The following is a 6000-nucleotide window of genomic DNA, read 5'->3' on the forward strand; positions in this document are numbered from 1 at the left end:
CTATGTCACCACATTGTTCGAGCTAATCTATTTATTAGAATCATGCGTGGCACGTGCCAACCCATCCCCGTTAAGAACCTGGCTGCATAAGTAAGCTGCACCTCAGCATGACTCAGGCATGACCTAAAGGAGGGATGTTGCAATGCGCTTATGCTAGCTGTTAGCCGCTGAAAAGGGGAAGGAGCTCCACATGGGGATGGATGGCAGTAGCCTGTTTGTGATATAAGTGGGACAGTCCACTTGAACTTAGTTCGGAGAATTTGGAGGAAAGGTTGCACTGACCCTATCCAGGCCTTTGCATGCACTCCTCTCGTGCTCAGACAACTCCCCCACCCCAGGAACTCTGGGGGTCATAAAGGGGGAGTTGCCCTGGTGAGGTTAAATATATCAGCAGGGCCTGTTTTACATAGAACTGACAACCAGCTGGAGGTGGTGAGCATGCAGACAAGAGAGATACTTCTATAAAAACTAACCAAAACCTTAAAAAAAGATTTATTTGTTCCTTATGTCATTTAGAAATTAGTTTTTATATTTTTAGGATATGGAAGGAACTAAAGAAATGTTTGTTGTAATAATGGTGGCTTAAAAGTATTTTCTTGTTTCACGACGTTTTTGGTGTTTTTTGAATGTTATTGTGGCATTTTTCTGACAATGGATGACATTTGTAAAGAAAATTAAGTTTAAAATAGCATTTCTGAGTATTTCTTTATTCAAATTGTTGTGAAACAGGAACAGACAAAAAAAAATCTGATGGAAAAAGCTTGTAGATGTGACCGAAGCTACTATGTTGGGCAGGCTACAACCTCCCTGCTCTGCTTCATTCCGATGTATCCTCTTGTAGATACATTTATGTATTCATTTTCTGCATCCGAGCTGTCATCTGGTTCAAAACTGTGTGGATGGTTCAGGCTGGACGGTTTCAATTTTGTTTGCCATTTTTGCTGCACCGGTAATATTTTGGTTGGGGGTGTGAGGTGCTATAAACTAGTGGTCTAAACAGATGGATGTTGGGAAGTAAGGGCGGGGTTGCTCAGTGCCAATGATCCCTCCCACATCTAGAGATGTTTTTTTTTTGGTTAAAAACATTCTGATCACATTTTTTAATTACTTGGGACACTGGAAATGGATCAAAAGAGAATTGGAATGGGTCTTTAAAGTGACAAAGCAACTTTTAGATCAAACAGCCTTTTCAGATTGGTTGTCAAATATTTTACAAAGTGGAAAAATGTGTTTTTTTATGCTTTCCTTAGTATTTTTAAAAAAAAAAAAATTTAGAAGAAGCAACACACACAAAAACAGATTTTGTACAAGTCATCTTCCAAAAGTTTATTTTGAAGCTAATGCTAGCAACATGTTAAAATGCTAATTTTGTAGTCCACTAAACTACAAATTGGACATTTAATGAGAAAATGATTGATTGGTAACTTTTAATTCAAAACAGATGAAAATAAAAATGTTTTATCTCCAATGTCTAAATAGGTCACTATGATATTTAAACATATTCTATTAATAAGAAAAAGTTTTTTTTAACTTAATAAAACAGTAAAAACAAAAAACAGCTTTAAAAAGGTCTTTATAAAGACCTAATGTTGCTTTTGGAGGCTTTAACCTACAGGAGAACCGCTGATTGTGCTGTTAATGCTTAAAACCTTCTAATGGTATCAAGCTGCGTTCGTGTTCGTGACATGGGGAACTTAATCTGTAAGAGCCTCAAAACGCCAACCCAGACGATTGGTGGCCTACATTTGTCATTTAAAAAGAGCAATAACAATTACAAGAGTATATTTTGAAAATGGTAAATAACCATAGAGAAAGAAAAAAAAACAACAGTTTTCTCATTAGAGCTTTAAAAAAAAGTGAAATTATTCTTTGAGGGAAATGAGAAAAACAATTTCCTGGTCAAAACTAGTTCAATTTTAGTCTCACTTAGTTTGCAAATATTTACCAAGAGAAGAGGTGATGCAACACAGATGCAAACCATTCCCCAAAACAACCTCAACAATTTCATTAAAAAGTCAATATTTAAAAAAAAAGTAATATATTTTTACCTGAATGAACAACCACGTTTATATGAACTTTAAGCCGCTTTTGAAGGAAGAAGGGGCTTAAAAACATACAAAAAGGAAAATATAACACACATTTTTAACCATTTAACTTAACAGATTGCATATTAGCAAAAGTTGTATAGTAAAGTAAATATAATAAAATAAATTACATCAAAATGGTGAGAAAACCCAAATTCCTAAAGTGGCGCCATTATTGTTTGTATTTTTTAACCAATATGATCCAGATTTTTATTTTGAAAAGACTCCATTGATGATGTATAGTCGGAGCTGTCACATAAAGTCGTGAAGGATGCTTTGTGTACCACACAGCACGTGACTCCACCCCTCTCTCCTCCTACAGACCAGAGTGGAGCGACAACAGGGGTTTTCTTTGAGCATTTAGCCTCTGATTGGTCAGAAGGGATGGCAAAGTCAATCTGTTGCTATGAGATGCTGACTTGTGTGCTGCTGGCTTGCTGTCTGTTGTCCTGGCAACACGAGGAGCAGGAGGTAGGTCTGAGGCCTCCCTGGAGGAGCTTCCCTGGAGATGGTCTTGCATGTGTAAAGCCTAATGATCGTAGCTGCATTATGTTATGAAAGGATCTGATCCTTTTGGTTATGGAGTAAAAGCTTTTTCTCTGAAAGTATGTCGGTAATTGGTGTCTAAAATTTGCTGAGCACATTGAAAAAAGTATTTGAAGTTGTAGATATTGATCTCAATGTTTTTTTTAATACAATTTCTTGTGTTTTTCTGCTAACAGTTAAAACAATTATTAAAAATATTTAAAAAAAGAAAAAAGCAAATCTATGAAAAAAATGAGACCTTGTTAATTTTTCCACTAAATGACATTAATCCCTGAGCATAAATTTTCTTTGCAAATTAATGAGGATAAAATTTGCCCAGACAGAAATTAAGATTTTTAACAAGAACGTCCCAAAAAATGAAATAATAAACAGACAAATGAGAGCAAGAGAGAACAGATGGCAGATGACACTAGAAGGCATGGCGACATGGCAACGCTGACGTGGCCGGCTGGTTAAATTCTAACTAAATGAACTCTTTCAGCTCACCTGAAGCAAGACAGTGTTATCATTTATGATTCTGTCTGTGGGGTTGTATAACTAATGCTCACTGTCAGTGATTTATCATGGAGTTCATTACATTTGTTTTTGTGGGGGTTGACAGAAAATCTGGGCATCAAGTGATCAAATCATGAATAATTTCAAATTTATGACCAAAATAAAACATTCTTTTAAGCATTTCAATAGATGAAAACAAAATATAGAAAAACTACAATGAGACACATTAAGTAAAACAGAATTGAGGATCAGTTTATGTTGAAGTGTCCTTGGGCAAGACATTGAACACATTGCTCCTGGGGGTTGAGGTTGGCACCAGCGTAAAGTACGGTGGCCCTGAAGTGCAAAATACATCAACAAATCACTCAATGCAAAAACATTTTAAAGATCACAGTTAAAAGTGGAAAGCAAATAATAAACGGCACTGCATTTTAGGAAGTAAAACAAAAATTCCAGAAACCAAAAGACAACGGAACATTTTGTAAAACAAAAGTTATAAAAAAAAGAAGTGTTAAAAAAAACACATGGATAAAAGATAGGTACTAAAGGACATCGCTGATTGGATAATGATATCCGTTATTGCTTCATATCAAATAACTTCTGGTTGAAATGATAGATAAAAACATTTAATCAGCAATTTTATATTTTCAAATTATTATTTTTAATATAGAAACTGGAAAAAGGAAGTTATGGGACATTACTGATTGGATGATGGCTTTTGCCCATCATTTTGTGGAATTACTTTTCTTTTGTACTGTTTGGTTTGAGGAATTTTGCTTTGTTTGCTAAAATGTAACAGGATTTTTTTTTATGTTTGTTTTGCTTTTTTAATTGTCGTAACCTTTAAAATGATTTTGTGTCGAGTGATTTGTTGATGTGATTTGGACTTGCACTTCAGGGCCACCGTACTTTGTAATGTGCCCTCAAGCTACCCCTTCTTATAAAAAGTCTATGTAAACACGTTTAAACCCACGTTTTGAGCTCAAAACTCTTGCGTTCACTTATAGCTATTTACATTTTTATAATTTTTCAGCTCTGCGTTTGAGATTGAAGCACATTTAAGTTGGACCAATAAAGGACTTGTATTTGGTAGTGACGTATTGATAATATCTTTTTTGTTTGAAAATGGATCATGAAGGAGAAATGAATGATTGCATTTTGTGCTCACCCATAATTATAAGGCTCCAAATCTCTCCAAATAGCACAAGAGTTAAGAACATGCGTTTAGCACGCGTCAAATGTCCGGTGGGAACATAGTTTACAGCCACCATCAGTGTGTAAATGAGACTGTAAAAGCACGTTTGGCCTTAAAGCAAAGTAGAAAAGCACTATATAGGTATCTGCAATTATGATTCAAATGCAATACAAAAAGAAGATTTCTGTGCATATTAGTGTCATTATCAGCATCCTATTTTATTTTCAACTAAAATCAAAAAGCTTTTACAATTATTTTATGATTATTTTTTTTTATCAAATTTCTTGATAAAATCGGACAATTTGAGTTATAAACAATTAAACATGAGACACAAAAAAGTGCATGCATTTCTTTACCCTGTCATGACTGTTTAAACTTTTACTGTGTAAAATTAGCCTTAAAAAAGGTCAAGAAACTCGATGATTAATCACAAAATTAGTCATTTTGTTGTTCACATTTTTGGTCCATGTGCTCCTTTGATACAGAGAAAGAACGTTTTTATCATCTTAGCAGCACACAAAGCCTAAATTACTTTGCTGCTGGAATTTAAATTTAATATTTTGTCAAGTTTTATATTATTTACTCTGGTTTGTATTTTTCAGTTGATTAGATGATAAGCCAGCTAGTTAAATGTATAAATTTATGCATTACAAAGAGCAAAAAAAAAAAAAGCAAGGACTATAAAAAGTCATCATTTAGCCTTTTATCAATGATGATTATGAATCAGTCGATGGAGTGGATTGCTCATCTTCGGCCTGCTTTGCCCACGCATATGAGTGGTTTCACCAACACTCTGAATTTCAAACTGAACATTTTGCATGAAAGCTGTGCCACCACTCAGTCAACCATTTATTTAAACAAACTGTATTAAAAAAAGTACAATTTTTGACAGGTTAGCGCCTGCTCTGCCAACTGCCCATCTGTGTTGTGTTCTTCGTTTAATCTTTTAAGTTTGATTTAAGGAGGAAGGGGATAATTAAGGTTAAAAAATAAAGTTGAGTTCAGTTATCTGCAATGTGGTACTAATTTATGGATCACCTGACAAATGTGTGAAGAAATATAAATCCACACACAGGTGTTGGACAGTGCTCCAGGTTGTGCCGTCATCTCACTTTCTGCCTGCTAGGTTTTAATTGACATTCTGGTCCTGCAGACAAAATTTCTGTCACATCTCACCATCAGGCAAATTATTAAGAAAAAATAAAAAACTTCTGATTTGTTTTAAAGGATTCAAGGATTTATGTTGTCAAACCAGAATGAATGTCACTGGGACGAGATTGGAACTCAGGTGAAGGAAGAAACAGGTACAATATTACAATACTATATACAACACTATATTTACTAATACTTACAAAAATATAATGAAATACATTTTAATTTTTTTTTTTATTATAAATTAAAACTGAGCAACATTGAATGGCCTTCAGTCGCCACCCGCCCCTGACTCCTCCCCTCTTGCCTCTATCAGGTTAGTCTGAGCTGCATGTTTGTAATATATTTTTTTTCAAAATGGTGGCTTTTATGTTGGTTTAATCGCCATAGCAACTTTTATATGTTTAGGTCGCCCGGGGATACCCAACAGATCGACTTGAGTTTTAGAAGAATCGGCAAAAGTAAATTTTTGGATTTCCTTAGCAGCAGAGGTTATATGTTAATCACATCCACATTCCTAATATGTTC

At 34.7% G+C, this 6000-nt stretch overlaps 1 long non-coding RNA gene across 1 annotated transcript in view; it reads left to right on the top strand.

Moving 5' to 3' along the window:
* Window positions 1-408: 408 nt before the first annotated feature.
* The window catches only part of LOC112148997, a 15945-nt gene continuing 10353 nt past the window's right edge, over window positions 409-6000 (top strand). The window contains exons 1-2 of the long non-coding RNA XR_002919727.2: window positions 409-432; window positions 2407-2555. This is a non-coding gene — a long non-coding RNA (uncharacterized LOC112148997). The remainder of the gene's footprint in view (window positions 433-2406; window positions 2556-6000) is intronic.

The sequence above is a fragment of the Oryzias melastigma genome, linkage group LG22 (genome assembly GCF_002922805.2).
Source record: "Oryzias melastigma strain HK-1 linkage group LG22, ASM292280v2, whole genome shotgun sequence".
In the NCBI taxonomy this organism is placed as follows: domain Eukaryota; kingdom Metazoa; phylum Chordata; class Actinopteri; order Beloniformes; family Adrianichthyidae; genus Oryzias; species Oryzias melastigma.